Source organism: Meles meles, chromosome 15 (assembly GCF_922984935.1).
Source record: "Meles meles chromosome 15, mMelMel3.1 paternal haplotype, whole genome shotgun sequence".
Classification (NCBI taxonomy): Eukaryota; Metazoa; Chordata; class Mammalia; order Carnivora; family Mustelidae; genus Meles; species Meles meles.
In genome coordinates, this window is record NC_060080.1 from 21,993,769 (window position 1) to 22,007,443 (window position 13,675).

A 13,675-nucleotide genomic window follows, 5' to 3' on the forward strand; every position below is an offset into this window, starting at 1 on the left:
TTGGAAGCATTATTTAGGCAACAGTGATTTTCATAACCTGATTTCCTTTCATTCTTAGTGCTATACCCTGTGGTTGTAGAGACTGCAAAGGTGCTGAAAAAGAAATTCAAGAAACAAAAAGACAAAACAGATCAATGTTTCTCATAAGCTTAGATGCAAAAACCTTAAAAAAGTTTAGTAAACTCTGTGTGTGTGTGTGTGTGTGTGTGTGTGTATGCACGCATGCATCTCATGACCAATAGGGTTTATCTCAGAAATGCAAGATTAATTTAACATTAAAACTAATTACATATAAAACTAATTAACATTAAAATATCAGTGTAGTTTGTTGAATTAAAAGCCTTATGATAATTTTAGAAGCAGAAAAAGCATTTGAAAAAATTCTACATCCATTTATAATAAAAACTCAACAAATTTGAAATAGAAGGTATAAATTGATCTTCTTGATAAAGGGCATTTATGAAAAATCCACAGTTATCATCATACTTAATGAGAAAGATTGAATGATTTTCCCCTTCATACTGGAAACAAATCAAGGATGTCTATACTCATTACTTCTATTTGACATCATACTGGATTGCTGGCCAGTGCAATAAGATAAGAAAAGAAAGAAAAGTCAAGCAGATTTGAAAGGAAGAAGAAAAACTCTTTCTTAGCAGATGGTATAAAAAATCCCAAGAAATTTAGCAAAAAAGCTACTAGAAATAGTAGATTCAGCAAGGTCATAGGACACAAGGTCAATATAAAAAAAGTCAACTATATTTGTATATAGCAGCAATGAACAATAAATTATTTAAATGATCAAAACACACCACTAAGTAGCATCAAAAATAGGAAGTATTCAGGGTTAAATGAATCTGCAGTATGAATGAATATGTGCAAAATTTATAACTCTTACAATGGAAAGTAAAAGAGATTAATGAAAACTAATAAATGGTGAGATAAACCATGTTCATGAATTGGAAAACTCAATATTGTTAATATGTCAATTCTTCTTAAACTGATGCAAAGATTCAGTGTAATTCCAATAAAAAATTCCAAGTTAGAAATTTTTAGAAATTGGTAAACTGATTTCTAAAATTTGTATGGAAATACAAAGGACCTATAGTAGATAAAACAATTTTGAAAAAGAACAAAGTTGGAAGATGTAAATTGATTTCAAGACTTACCATAAGATACAGTAATCAGACAGTGGAGATATTGATGTAAAGATAGACACTTAGATCACCTGAACAGAAAGAGAATCTGTAAATACACCAGCAACTTATTTTTAACAAGGTAATTCAGTGGAGGGAAGGATAGCGTTTTCAACAAATGATGCTGGAAGAAATGGATATCCACATGGAAAAACATGCAACTTCAGACCATACACAAACATTAACTCCAAATGGCCCAGAGACCCAAATATAAGGGTTAAAACAACAAAACATCTAGACGAAAACAGAGGAGAAGATATTTGTAACCCTGTGTTAGGCAGATTTCTTAAGATACCAGAAGCATAAAACACTTCACTGATAAATTTGACTTTATCAAGATTTAAAACTTTTGTCCTTTAAAAGAATACCAAGACAAGCCATGAACTGGGAGAAGATATTTATAAAACACATCTCTCATGGGGTGCCTGGGTGGCTCAGTTGGTTAAGCATCTGATTTTGGTTCAGGTCATGATCTCAGGGTTCTGGGACTGAGCCCTGTGTCCATGCTGCATGCTCAGCGGGGAGTGTGCTTGTCCCTGGCCTTCTTCCTCTTCCCTAATTCCTGCTTGTTTTCTCTCCCTCTCTGTCTCAAATAAATAAAATCTTAAACCCATATATCTGATAAAGCCTTCTTATATTTCAATAGTGCAAACCCCAAGACAAAAACCCCAATAAAAATTGGCAAAAGATTTGAACAGAGACTTCATCAAAGAAGACAGACGATGGCAAATAAGTATATAAAAAAATGCTCAACATCATTAAACATTAGGGAAGTGCAGACTAAAAACACAATGAGATAATACTACGTACCCATTAGAGAGGCTAAATTAAAAAGACTGAAAATACTGACTTTTGTTCCAGTGGAACAGCTGGAATTCTTATCTGTTGTGGGAATGCAAAATGATACAGACACTTTGGAAAATAGTTTTTGGCAGTTTCTTCCATCATTCAGCAAACACTTATCATATAGCCTAGCATTTCTCTTCTTAGGTATTTATGTAGAGGAATGGAAACATATGCACATAAAGATTTGCATGTAAATGTTTATAGGAGCTTTAAAACCGCTCCAGGTTGGAAATGATCCAGATGTCCTTGAACAGATGACTGTGGTACATCCAGAGGGGAACACTACTTAGCAACAGAAAGGAACAAATTGCTTATACAACATGGATGGATCTCAAAAGCATTATCTTAAGTGAAAGAAGCCAGACACAAAAGACTACGTATTATCTTGTACGGTTTCATTGATATGAAATTCTAGAAAAGGCATATGTATATCAACAAAAAGCAGGCCAGGTGCTGGAGAATATCAACTCCACAGGGGCTGCACAGGGAAATTTCTGGAGTGATATAAAGTTCTGTAATTCTGATTGGTGGGTAAATGACTCTGCATTTGTCAAAACTCATTGAATCATACACTTAAAATGGGTGAAATCTTATGTGTGAAAATGATATTTCAATAAAGCTGATTCTTATATAGGCAGGGTTGGGGGATGGGGGACACTGAGTCACATAGGAGTGTAATGTAAGTTTTGAAAACCGGCAAAATCTAAGTACCCTTGGTTTATTGCTGATTAAAGTGCATGATTGGGATAATTTTTGAGACTTACTGTGGGCCAGGGTTAATTAAGGGTTATGATTGGCATATAGGAACCTATCAGGCCTTACATCATGAGCCCTAATTCCTCACAGAAGGACCTCTGTCCTTCTGTAATGTTTCTCTTCTAGCGGTGTGGCTTTGAAGTCAGATCTGTATTTGAATCTTGGCTTTGCCACTTACTAGCTCTGCGACATTGGAAAAACTAACGTAATTTCTCTGTGACTTAGTTTTCTCACAAATAATGAAACGATTACTATCTCATAGGGATTTTGTGAATCTGTCATTCCTTGCTTCAGTTTTCTGACCCAAATTCAACTCACAGAACTCATGTTGCTACTTTAACTTAACCTTTCCACCTCACTCCCTTATTCATTCCATCATCGCCCTGCCCTTCGCCCACCAGACTTTGTCCTGCCACGCCCCCCTTTCTGTGTCTAGTCATAAAGTATGATCATGCCACTCTTCTTTACATTCTCATGTCTTCCTGCAAAACCCCTTTCCTTCCTTTCTTTAGAAGGGCCTGCTCCCTTGTGTCTTTTCAGAGTATCAGTTTTGCCACAGCTCCTTCAAATTGCTTTGATAATCTATGTATTCAACCAAAAATCCCCATAAAAAGTTCAGTTTTTTATTTCCTGTCTGCCTTTGTAAATAATGGGGTGCAGGTTAAATGTTCAAGTCCACGTAAAAAAAGAAATCTCCGTGCAGTGTGGTTGACCCATCCACAAATGCAGAGGTAATTTATAGAAGGGATGGATAAGAGATAAATTGTTAACAATCACTTGAAAATTGGCTCAGTGGGTTAAAGCCTCTGCCTTTGGCTTGGGTCATGATCCCAGGGTCCTGAGATTGAGCACCGCATCGGGCTCTCTGCTCAGCGGGGAGCCTGCTTCCCTCTCTCTCTCTACCTGCCTCTCTGCCTACTTGTGATCTCTGTCAAATAAATAATTAAATAAAATCTTAAAAAAAAAAAAAAAAAGAATCCATGAGTCTGGGGTGCCTGGGTGGCACAGTCAGTTAATGATCTGACTCTTGGTTTTGGTTCAGGTCATGATCTTGGGGTTGTGAGATCAACCTCTGAGTTAGGCTCTGTGCCCAGTGCAGAGTCTGCTTGGGACTCATCACCCTCCGCCCCTCCAACCCTGAATAAATAAATGAATTTAAAAAAAAAAAAACTGAATTCACAAGTCTATACTGATTTTAAGTAGATAAATGAAAAAATAAATAACATAGAAGGGAAAAACTCTTCCTTAAAGTAAACACCAGTTAGTAAATACAGGAAGTTTGAAAAATCGCCACTTTGCAACCATCATACTAATAATTGATTCAGGCAAGAATCATTAATGGATGCTTTTAAAACTGCTGGATAAAGGTTTGATGAGGATACGATATTTCTAAGTTTGAAAGTATCTCCATACAGATGGCCTATTCATAACCGATAAAGGTCTAGCAGAGAAACCTGGGGGACACCACCTTGACCAACTGAGCAACAAACCAACCATGAGACAAACTGCCATTGCATATTCCCCGATGTGGGGCCTTGACAAGGACATAATGTCACTTATGTAGTATTCTTGCCTAAAATGCTTCACCTAACTCAGGTCACGGGGAAGTACTGGACAAACCTAAATGGAGAAAAATGCTATGAAACAATGAACTTGTGCTTTTCAATGAACTTGTGCTTTTCAAAAAAATATCAATATCATGAAAGACAAGGTTGAGGACCTGTTTCCTATTAAAGGAGCCTAAAAGAGCCTGACAGTTAAATGCCATACAAACTCTTGGATTGCCCCCTGGACCAAAAAGATTATAAAAAGCACTTTTGAGACATTATTGGACTATGCATATAAGATTGTTTCAGTGTTAAGCTTCTTGAATTTGATCGTTCCATTGTAGACATTTTGTTATGGCCTCGTTCTCAGGAGGTCTCTCCCGAAGTCGTAAGAGGTGTAGAGTCATGATGTCTGCAACTTACTCTCAAATGACTCATCCAAAAAAAGTACATTTGTGTACTTTGAGAGGCAGCAGTAAAACAAATGTGACAAAATGCTAGTCACTGGAGAAACTCCGTGGCATATGTAGGCTTACGGTGACTTGTCAGTTTTACTACCTAGGTAAGCAGACATTTTAACGTTTTTAATCTAAAGTTGATTTTTAAAACTTCTTTAGTAACATTTCATCAGTCACTCTTTGTGAGTTTACAAATGGGCCAATTTTAGCCTCGAATAATTTTCCTTTCTCTTAATTCAATTAAGTGGACATCGACTCCCAAGTCAGGGTGAACCGATCTGAGAGGCGCTCCTTCCTGCATCGAGAACCCCCATCTCGTCATCTCACCCAGGAAGTTTCCCTTGCAGTGAAGGACTGGGCAGTGACATCCACCTGAACGTCAAGGGGACTGGGAGGAACTTTCTGGCCGTGACAGGGACTGCAGAACAACTGAGGTCCTAGATGGGAGCGGCAGCCCTGTGGTGACGGCACCCAGGGCCCCGTACTGGACTCACAACTGGGCTGCTGTTTTCAACCAAGATCCGAGAGCCTCGACTGAGATGACACCGTATGTGGAAGTCTTATGGGAGATCAGAAAACTTGACTAGTTCTTTCCTTGATTCCTCAGAGTTACACAACCCTTCTACAATATGTGCTCATATATAATACATGCTCCATTAATGATTGCCAATGGGCCACTTCGCAGCTGCCCTGGTCCCAGGTGGGGTGGGGTGGGTGTTGCTTGTTCTTCTTTACAGAGGGGGCAGCTGTTGGGCCTCTGAGTCCCCAAACACAGCAAAGTAGGAAAGCCCTTGGAGGACAGCCCTTGGAGGACAGACCAGCAAATGCTACCTTGAAAATCACATTATATCCCATGATGGAAAAGCTCTTTGAAATTTAAGCATGAAAGGGGTGGAAAAATTAAGTATTCCTTAAACTTCACAGAGGAGTGGAAGCGTAAGGAAGGGAATGAACGTTTATTGTGTGCTCCGCATCAGGGAGCAGCAAAGCTCGGTGCTCACATACACACACGAGACATTTCATCTTTACAACCACAGGCCCCTGCCCCCTGCAACACTTGCAGGGCCAAATCCTAGAGACGTGAAATAATTCATCCGGGGTCATACAGCTGGCAAGTGGCAGTCTGCATCCAGACCCAGCTGATTTCCATCTTCTGTTTACATTATACCACAGAGCAACTGTTTGTGGGAAGCAGAGAGAGGGCAGAAAGAAGGAAATCACCAAGTTAAAAAGAAGCTCTCTCCCTTCTATCTCCTATTCCTCTGCCCTTCCCTCAAGACATGGTACTGGCGGCTGTGTCGTGTACAGGCCAACAGTCTGGGACAATCTGAAAACTCTTGGAGGGCAGAGGCCCTGTCTCTGTCCCCTCTGTCTCTCCCACTGCCTCCCCGAGTGCTTGGAGTTGACCTGCCCTGCTGGACCTCGTTCCGCTGTGCTCATTTCCAAGGTGGCCAGGGAGGATGCGCTGGACTACATGTGACTTTCTTTTGTGTCCGTGAAAATGGAGGTTAGGTTGCCACAGCCCAGAGTTACTTGAGATTCATTCTCATTGTTGAATCTATTTATATCACAGGGCTTTCAAGTGCCAATAAATTCCTCGGCTGTTGATTCACATCTTCAGTATAACTATTTTTATACATTGGTATGATTTTTTTTAATGGAAAGTGCTTTAAAAGTGGAAGCTGCATTGTATCACTTTGACTTTCCTGTAAGGAAAGTACTTTCCAATCAATCATTCTTGGAATAATGGAACAGTTCTCATTGATACAACATGATGGTTTTAACCTTTTACTGAAAATTATTTCTGTGCCAGAAGGGGTGATGGCATAATTCATCTTTCTTCCATAAAAATACCCAGGTGGCTACTATTCGCTGTCTCTGCACAGTGATTTCCTCTTAAGGCAGAGCCACTCTTACAGGGTGGACGGGGCCTTCACACTCCTGGGTTTGGAGAAGTTCTGGTCTGTGGCATCCATGGAGGCAGGTGGACTAGCCGTGGAGTGAAAGGACAGCAAAACATGCCCTACGGCCTACCTGAGCCCTCCAGGGGGGTGGGCAGGCGGAGGGGCCCAGTACTCTGTGGGGCTGGTGGGGTAGGGAGCATGACAGTCATGGGCAGCTAGAGAGGGGGCCCCAAGGGGAGTGTCTGAGAGGCGGGAGCTCCCGAGGGCAGCACCCTAGAGTTGGGGTGTGGGGTTGGGATGGGCAGCCTCTGGTCCAGTGCTTGAGGCAATGTTGCCCTTGGGAGGTTGTTACTCATTTCTGTTCTCCTTCCCTTCTGACCACTTTCTCTGTCCAACTCTCCCACTCCCTACGCCCTCGCACTGCCCCTTGCCCGCCCAGAGCCCTTGACTATGACCATGGGTCTGCTCCCTCACTTACCAGCTCACTTCCGGTCTCTCAGGGCTCCACTCTCTTTTTTTTTTTTTTATTTTATTTATTTGACAGAGAGAAATCACAAGTAGGCAGAGAGGCAGGCAGAGAGAGAGGAGGAAGCAGGCTCCCTGCAGAGCAGAGAGCCGGACATGGGGCTCGATCCCAGGACCCTGGGATCATGACCCGAGGGCTCCACTCTCTTGACGAGAAATGGGCGCCCACTGATAAACCTCATGGAGCTGGCAGCCAGTGCCCGAAGATGGCCACTGGCGCCATCCCGGCAGAGCATGCCCACACATTGGTCCAAGTCCAAGTGGGCTACGTTAACTCTTTTGTCTGAGGTTCTGCGCAGTGAGGCTCTTGGCTCGGTGCTGTGCCTGGGACGGCCTATATTTCCCAAAGCCCCGTGGAGAGGTGGGTGTGGTTGGGGCCCGTGTAGGGTGATTCAAGGCGGCACTGCACCAGGGCGCCCAGGTGAGGGGCGGGGGACTGTGGTCCGCAGGCCATGCCCAGCTCAGCACGCTGTGTGCTTGGCCAAAGGAGCACCTTCTTCTAATTTGCACAAAGTGCCCCCTCAGGTCGGCAGCAACACCACAGGGTCCTGATTTTAAAGCTGAGGAAACTAGGATTCGAGGAGGTTAAGTCACTGGCCCGAGGGAAGAATAAAGGTGGCAAAGGGCAGTCAGGAGTTGTACCAAGGTCATCTGTGTGGAAATTCTGCAACAGAGCAGGTGGAGAAGCTATTCTGGGAGACAGAGAGCGGGCTTTTGGCCACGGCTTGGATTTTCCTACTTCCCCACGGGAAGGCTTAGGTTTTCTGTAGCACTGAAGAAGGACGAGGATGACAGAGTGGAGATGGTGAATGTCTAATGCTGTCTCTCTGTACGGGGTCCCACTTTCCTCGGCGTGCTTGGGGCAGGAGCAGAGAAGAGACGGTGACCTTGCGTTGCCCTCGTCAGGTGTGGGGGAGAGTGGGAGTGCGAAGAAAGCTAAGGTTTCAGGAAGCACCACCTCCGATGAACAGCCAGAGAGTCTAACCTGGTTAAGGAAGGAGGGGAGGTCAGGAGGGAGTCAACAGGTCAGGGCAGTGACAGGAGTGAGGTAAGAAGTGAGAGAGCTGGTTGTGCCCAGAGAGCAGGATGTGGGGTGTAGGCCCATATAATGGAAGCCCGGGAGGCATTAACCGTTCCTGGGAGTCTCCTGGGAGTGGGAGGCTGGAGGGGAGGGGCAGAGGTGAAGTGAGGGCGTCTGGGAACTGTGAGACTCGTTGATGGTTCACCCTCGTGGCACTGAAGTCATCTGACAGGATGGCAGCAGCGGGGTGGAGAGGAAAATGGGGATGTCGCTCAACAGAAGGGTCAGGCATTATAAGTGAATGGCACGAGCCTTGAAAACGCAGGAAATCTCTACAGGAGGGGAGAGGAGGATTGGCTGGAGGCTGCAGCGAACGGGCTTTGGGGTAGGAGCAGCTCTGACCTGTGAAGGCTCTCTGGAGAGTTAAGGTTGTGAAGGAGCTTGCTTAGGAGGACGAGGACAGCCGGGGGTGCTGCAGTGGAAGGTTCGGGAGAGGGAGAAATACAGAGCAGCAAGGGACTCTCCAGGGTCCCGTGTCTCCGACTCTCCTTTGTCTCTACCACGGGGCCCTTTTGCTTCTCCTGCACTAACAATATCGGCACCCCCTTGGCTTCTGTCCTTGGCCCACTGTCCTCCTCCTTCCCATAATTCCCAGCGGGCCTCTGCTGTTGTCCAGCTCTGCCTTCAACTGCTGTGAACACGATGAGCCCTAAGGCAGCATCTTCAGCTCGCTCTGTCCTCTGTCCTCCGACTCATGTATCCAGCTACCCGGGAGTCTGCTCGACCAGGCTCATGCCCCCCGCAGCCTCCCCCAACTCAGCACGCCCCAACTGAGCTCACACCTCGGCCTGAGCACGGGGCCCCTTATCTTTCCCACACTGAGAGTCTGGGGGTCTTCTGGATATCGCCCGCCCACAGAACTAATGAGTCACCAGTTGCTGCGTTTATATCCTGGATATTTCTCAACTCTGTCCTCTCACCTCCAGCCCTCCTCACATCACCCTGCTTCATGCTCACGTCACCTCCAGAGGATGGCAGTAACCCCCCGACTCGTTTCCCTGACAGCCCAGACTGCTGTAAATCTGGTCACCTCACCTCCACGCCCAAGCCCTTTGAACGTTTCTCATCTTCCTCAGGATACAATCTTGGCTCTTCAGCAGGGCCCGTGAGGCTCCCTAGGACACGTGACCATTTTCATCTCTTACCTCTTCCTATTCACCTCCGGAACCTTGGTCTTCGTTCACGGAAATATCTCACTTGGACTCTTCCCTAGACTAACTCCCACCCACCTTCCAAGACTCCACCGAGCTATTAACTTAGTCATCACGTATTTACTGACTGGCATCACCTTCAAAGCACGGTGTCTTCCCCGATCCCCTGAGTCTGGGTGGGTGCCCTCCCACCCGCTCCTGCCCTCCTCCTTGGCCTTCATCCCCTCAGACTAGCACGGCGCCGGGCTCACCGCGGAAAGGCGTGCTGACTGAAGCTGGAGGACTGTCAGGAGGATGGGTGCTGAGTGATCCGGGGAGGAGCACACACTGTCCCAAGAATGCCCCGGAGCAGGCATGACAATGAGACAGACCCGTGAACATTCTAGCTGATAGAAAAGTGGATGAGTTAGAAGGCAGAATGGGTATTAAGTGTGGTTGGGAAAAAACCCATGTGATGAAAATCCCCAAGGTAAGAACTTGCAGGCTGCTACAACAGATCCCAGACGATCTTGCAAGAATGATGTCATCACGAGGCTTCATTTCTCAGGAATCCGTCCCCACGCTGAATGACTCATCACCCGAACTGCTGACGGACCCCAAGAGCTAAAACCCTCGCATTCTTCCTCGATGGCTTAACACATTCCATCTGACGAGCAGATACCACTTTCCTTTCTTTTCAGAACCTCTCCCTACACAAAGCTATTCAAAGCCCACACTGTGGACCCGAATTCCTCAGCCAGGCTTGTGGTTTTGGAGGCCAGGGAAAAGGCAGATGGGAAGAAACATGACTAAATCCCAAATCAATGCACCATTTCTTCTCAAGAAAGAACTACTGCAAGGGGTTCAGGAAAGAGAGAGAGAACAAGGCCCGCCTGCCAGGATCCCTGCCCTCTCCACCCCCAGGCCGGCAGAGCCGTACCAAAGCTGAGATGGCTCGCCCTCGGGCTAGCGTGGGGGCCAGTTGTGCTCTGCTCTGCTCCTGCTTCCATGTTCTGAGAATGGGCTCCTGCCTCGCTCCTGTCTGCAGAGGGTTGAGGCAGGAACCTCTGGCAGGCCTGAGGAAGTACAAGTCACTCTTTATCCTTCAAAGGCTCATCATGGACTGGCGAGAGCCCTCGTGTTGTGACCCTTGGGGAAGCAGGACAGAGGGAACAAACAAACGCGGTTTTAAGTCCTGCCTTTTTATTAGCCATGCATCATCTTCTACGAATGGCTAATTCAGCATTTTTATACCTACAGGGGAGCCCCGCTGGGCATAGCTGAGGAAAATGGTTTTCTCAACTGGGAGCATGTTTTCTCAGCTGGGACAATGCAGTCAATGATCTGGAATCAAATGGACCCAAGTTTATGACCTGATCTCAGCATCCTGGCAAGTTCCTCAACTTTCTCTGTGACTGTCTGTCAACTGGGACCCTCCCTCATGTGGCTACTGTAAATACTGAATGAGAGAATGTACAGGAAAGGCCTTGCCCAGCGCCTGAAAGAGCGGGTGCTCCACAAGGTCATGGTAGGGAGGGGGAGTAGAAGGCATCATCTCAGAGGACCCCTTTGTTTGTTAAGGGGATCCCTTCGAAATGAAAGCCCATGACCAGACAAGGGTTTTAAGGGACAAAGAGGGCCGTGATCCTAGGGCATGACCCAAGGATCCTAGGGGAAGAAGTATATGCTGTGACCGGCCTTACACTGCAGGTCGCTCTCACAGCCAGGAAGAAACAGCAGCCAGTGTCCTGCGGCTCTTAATCATGAGGGAGGCCAGGGTCCCCAGCGTTCTAGTAGTGGCCGCCTGTAGGTGCTGGGGTCTGGGACATCCGCTCCTCTGTGGGGGCGGGGAGATACTTTAGGAGACCTTCAGGGAGGCCGTAAGAGGAAATGAAGGAAATGTAAAGGGAAGAGTGTAACGGTCCCTCTAGTCAGTGTAAGACTGGGGAGACCTGGTAAATGTTCTGCTTTCACCCGGGGTGAAGGAACACAGGGAGAGCAACGAGTGAGGCTGCTGGGAGAGCCTACAGCTGGGAGCGGCTGGAGGACAGTGCGCGGGGCCCCTCCGCCAGCACCGCCGCTTATGATGGAAAACTACGCTTTCCATCATAGCGAGCCAGCCACCGGGCAGAGGGCTGCTGCCCGGGAGGAGGATGTGGCGGCAGAGCCCGGAGGACGGCAGGCAGGCTGAACAGATGGCGCAGGGACAGCTTGATTTTGGAGGACATTTCTCTCGCCGTGCTGGCATCTGAAGTCGGGGCCCATCCTGGTTAGTGATGGCCACTGGGCCACCCGATCATCCTCCCTGCGGGGCTGACCTCGCCACGCACTCCGAGTGTGAGCAGAGAGAGAGAGAGGCCCTGCCTGACCCTGCCTGACCCTTCATTCCATCCAGGGCGCGCATTCTCTACTGGGGCGGCCCCTCCCCAATGGGGTGAAAGTTCAGGCTTGCGTGGTGGGGAGAGGGGTGTGGTGAAACATTTTTTTTTTTTTTATATTACAATGATTTGTGGCTCTCTGAAGGGACAGTAGGGAAAAGTATCTCTCTACCTAGAAAGAAAGAGTATCTGTGGTACTAAGATTTCATGGGGGAAGGTGACAAATAGGAAAAAAAAAATCTTAAAAGACTCAGTTGGGGTGGGAGGTGATTACCACAGACAGGTTGAGAAAGCCTGAAGTACAGCCTTGTGTCCCTGAGAACACCAGTGAGTCCCTGAGAATGCCAGTGGCCTCGTTAGGATCTGCTGTGCGCCAGGAAGCCTGACCCAGGGGTGCCTGCATGACACAGTCAGTAAAGTGTATGACTCTTGATTTCAGCCCAGGTCATGATCTCAGGGTCATGAGATCAAGCCCTATGTCAGGCTCCACACTCGGCGTGGGGTTGGCTTGAGTTTCTCTCGCCTTCTCCCTCTGCCCCTCCCCCCACCCACTTTCTCTAAAATAAATAAATCTATCTTAAAAAATAAAAATGTCCTAACCAATCTCCAAACTGCAAGGCACACTAGACAGGTGTTGGTAGCTCCCTGGTTGCTTTCTGCTGAGCCCAAAGCCCTACCTCTCCCAGCCAGTTCCTCTCCCGAGCCGCAGTCAGGTCTCCATGGCCACCAGTGGGCCCTGGGCAAGCCTCACGCCCGGAGTGAGGACTTTCCAAGGAGATTAGAACTGGTGGAGCCTGGCTTATCTTCCCAAGGTAGGAAAGTGTAAAGATTCTCCCCTAGGCAGACACCAGTGAGTCTGGTGAGCACACCACGAGATAGGATGATGCTTACACAAGAGTCCCATGTCACAGCTCAGATCTGAATATCGCTATTTTCTCTTATCAGCGCATACTGACATCATAAGGATGAGATCACATCCTTTCCAACCTCAGCCTACTGGCCACCCTAACCAGATCAGTTTAGAAGCATCGAGATGCACGGAGAGAATCCACCTTCCTTATCACAACTGTGTAAGAGCCACTGATTTTTATTCTAAGTAAACCTGTAGAGAACACGGGCAAATCATTATGTCATAAATGTCCATGACTGTGGCTTCAACTATTAGCCACCTTTGTTTATTACATTTGAATTTCAACGATTAGGCTGAGACAGTCAGCTTTTAAAACACTGTGTGATTCAAAGAGAGAGCCAATATTTCCTGCCTTATTAATGTATTTCAAATAATTATTATTTCATATTAATCAAGTCTGAAACTGCATGCAGTGAAGTATTGATGATTTTTATCCCTGTCTTTTAAATAGGCGCAGTATTTTCCCAGCTCTACAATTTATTAGCTATTCGATTAAAAGAAAAAAAATCACCTTTTGGGGAGGCTGGGTGGCATGGTTGGTTAAGCGTCCAGTTTTGGCTCAGGTCATGATCTCAGGGTCGTGAGATGAAGTCCCACATCGGGCTCCGTGCTCAGGGAAGAGTCTGCTTGGGTCTCTCTCTCCCTCTCCTTCTGTCCCCCCTTGACCTCCCCCCAGTTCTCTCTCAAATAAATAAATAAATCTTAAAAAAAAAAAAAAAAAAACCACCAAAAAACACCCCCCCCCTTTTGAAAGTCAGCTCTAGGCACACATTTTTGAGCAAAATCATTTCATATTCCAACTCTGTAATTAACCAATAGCTTATTATTGCATAATCAGCCAATAACTTAATCACATTTAACCAATTAGATTCATACCTAATCTCTTTTTTTTTTTTTTTTTTTTTTTTAAGATTTATTTATTTGACAGATAGAGATTACAAGTA

General features: G+C 46.2%; 1 protein-coding gene across 2 annotated transcripts in view; it reads right to left on the reverse strand.

The window, feature by feature from the left end:
- Positions 1–13,675, reverse strand: part of RBKS (ribokinase) — an 84,562-nt gene that overhangs the window by 3,062 nt on the left and 67,825 nt on the right. The window contains exon 8 of one of the 2 annotated variants that reach the window (XR_006815039.1): positions 1,170–1,228. The exons of the other annotated variant lie outside the window; for it this stretch is intronic. The gene's annotated coding sequence lies outside the window, so the exon portion shown is untranslated. The remainder of the gene's footprint in view (positions 1–1,169; positions 1,229–13,675) is intronic. 2 annotated transcript variants of the gene reach the window in all.